Below are 3,254 nucleotides of genomic sequence, written 5' to 3'. Positions count from 1 at the left end.
TCACTAGTGTAAGAACCTGAAAGGGTGAATGAAATCTAGGAGGTATGATAGATATTGTGAAATAAAAAGAAACTTCTCAAAAGTAAGGAACAACCAGGATGAGGGAAAAGAGAAAGAAAGTAGGGGAAAATTATGTATATATGCATACACAGGATAGCTAACATAGTTGTAATACTGACGTATTGCTTTATTGAAAAGAACAGTTAATGTTTAATTGTTTGATCAATCTTACATGTCTGTATTTATTTACCTGAGTAACCAATTTGAAGATTTAAATACAAAATACAATAATTGTTAATTTCCTATCACCTTGCCTGAAATTCTGTATTGCTTGCATTGTTTTTATGTTATTTTGTAAGTGTATGTGTGTTTGTTAATATGTTTTCATTCTTTTATCTTTCAAATAAAATAAAAAAGAAAATGGATTTATATTTAATAATATTTAATGGCATTAATAAAGTCTAACTAAGAATATTTTTCTTATAATACCATAGAAAAGATGTATCATGTATTATATTTGGTCAAGCTGGTCACCAAGAAGCAATAAGATACAAATTGTCAGATCTGAATTTAAAGCGTTAGGCATGAATATATCCTCCTCTGAGTTCCAGAAGATAATGGGAAGGTCTGTGTGTTCTGCATCACAGCATGATACTGGGTTTAAGAATAGACTGCGTATACTTTTCTCACATATGGTCTGATAGTGACACCACAGCTCACAGTAAAACTATGCATGTACTGAGATATGGTTTCTGGGTGAATATTTATTTAAATATCATTAAATCTGAACAGCACAGAGATTTGCATAAAGATACTGGACGTGTAATTCCCCTTGACTGACAAGGCAAAATGGGAGTAATAGCAAATTAGGTCAAATAATAATTTCCTTCTCATTTGCCAGGTAAACTGACCCTGCAGGTATCTTTGACCCTCACCCTAAGCTTACCATCTGTGCCAACACAAGATCTCAGTGAGGAAGTTAGGAGTACATGAGTTTAAGACTGATTTACAAATTTATTTCTATGATAGTGTAATTACAGGGATGCTCCGTAACCTTCTGGCCTGGTTGACTATGACAGTTTACTTTATGCATTCTTGAATTTTTCACAGTTTTATTGCTCCTTCCTAATGTCACTCATTAGGAATGAGTAACATTGCCTACATATTTTCTGTAGAAATTTTCAGTGATGGTTTCAGAGCTAACATATATATATGATATGTCAAGTGCTAGAGATAAAATATGTACATGATTTTTCTAGCTAAGTGACTGTTTTTGGACAGTTTTTATTGATAGTGTTATTAAATTTGAAACCTTTTTTTGTAAATGAAAATAAGAGAGAAAGTACTTGGTAATATTATTGCAAATTAACTTTATTTTTCAAAACACAGTACATATTATTTAAATTTTTATGGTTAAAGTAGTGGGAACTTTGACTATCTGGCCCTTCTGTTTTGACTTGTAACAGCAAAAGACATTTATCTAATATCCTTTTTAATTCATCATACTTATGTAATTTTACGAAGGAAACTATTAAAGCTGGTACGAATTTAACTCTTACATATTCAGTCATTAAGAGTAAATAAGCACCTTTTGTCATTAACAGCTTTTTCTTGAGAAAAAACTTTTTTTTTTATTTTAAAGAGTAAAAGAAGGATAACATAATAATGGGGGGGGGCTTACCAAATTACAGACAAAGTGGTAGAAAATTGTCAATGGTTATTGTTTTACATATTGTTATCTACAAGATAGTTTCTAAGGAAAACAAATAGACAATAGTTACAGACAAAAGAGGTAGGAGATTATCAATAGTTGTTATACTATACTTAGGTAACTTCAAAGTGGCTTCTAAAGAAAATAAATAGAACTATACATGAGTGACCTATTGAATAATCATTAACTATTCTCAACGGTTGTTGTAGGAAACACATAATAATAAACATGCATCCATTTATGAAATAGGACAGGAACAATACAAACATTACACAGTTATGGATAGATTAGTAGGAAACTATCAATGGCTGCTGTAATACATGGTGGTATCTTCAAAGTGGTTTCTCAGGAAGACAGAGATATGCAAGAAGGATCTAACAAGTAGTTACAGCTTAAGGGTTGTCAAAAATCAAGTGAGCAGTCTGGGGTGAAAGCCATTTTTCGTAGCATTTACTTTGAGAAAAATTTTATATTGATATACATACACCACACCTCTGAAATGTGCTTTGATGGCAATTTTCTACTATAAATGAATAAAGGAATAATCATATATACCATCCTGTGCTCATATAAAGCCAGATTTTATTCTTGGTCATTTTTCCTGAGTTTAAGACTGATCCTTTTTGTATAACAGAGTAGTCATTCATAATTTTTTCAACATGTTAGAATCACTTAACTTTTCCCACAAATACAAGCTTCCTTACTGTGGCTATCTGCAGTAGATTCTTTGCTCCCTAGCTGCTGTGATGTTTGAGAAGGAAACATCATATTAAAGTTGAAGCACAGTCTTTGTGAAAGATAAATTCTGACATAAATTTTAAATGTGATACTATGGTAACAACTTTTTAAAACTTTGTGTCCAGGAAATAGTTGCTGATTCTTGTCTTCATCTTTAAAAATATATATTACTTACTGTAGAACTGATTATAAATGTATTAACATTTTAGGATAAAGATGCTAAAATTCATAAGATGCAAGCTTCTCATTTTTGTTGCTTTATAAATTTTCGTGAATGTGTTTATCCAAATGTCAATAGTCCACACTTATTTTATGTCTTCTCCCTCACAAAATTACAAATTTTTAAATTGGTATTTCTTCATCCCTATCCACCAGAAAAGTAAAAGACTAAATAACACAGAAAAAAAGATGATGAAAATAAGTTTTCCAAACACCATTTTGAAGCACTTTCATTTCCATAACTGCTGTTGGAAACCACCAGATGAATTTAAACAATTATGTATTTAATTCACCATGTGACTTTGGAACAGTTACTAGCGTACAACTCACATGTGGCATCATTCTCTTTAGTACTTGGGTAAAATTGAGCATATGCTGCATCTAGTTATAATTTCAGTTTTCCTTATTATTATCATTGCTGCATAGCATAAGAGTACCAGTGTAAGGCATTTTTTAAACCTTAGGTTTTAGCAGTCCTGACACTGAAATAATTGGACATTGTAATTTAAAAGTCCTTACAGGCAAAGTGGAACAGCTTTTCTATCGTATTATTTCTCTTTTTTTTTTTTTTTTTTTTTTTTTTTTT

The sequence above is a fragment of the Chinchilla lanigera genome, unplaced genomic scaffold (genome assembly GCF_000276665.1).
Source record: "Chinchilla lanigera isolate Chin_1 unplaced genomic scaffold, ChiLan1.0 scaffold00024, whole genome shotgun sequence".
NCBI lineage: Eukaryota > Metazoa > Chordata > Mammalia > Rodentia > Chinchillidae > Chinchilla > Chinchilla lanigera.
The sequence above is the reverse complement of the archived record's forward strand: the minus strand, read 5'-3'. Positions refer to the sequence as shown.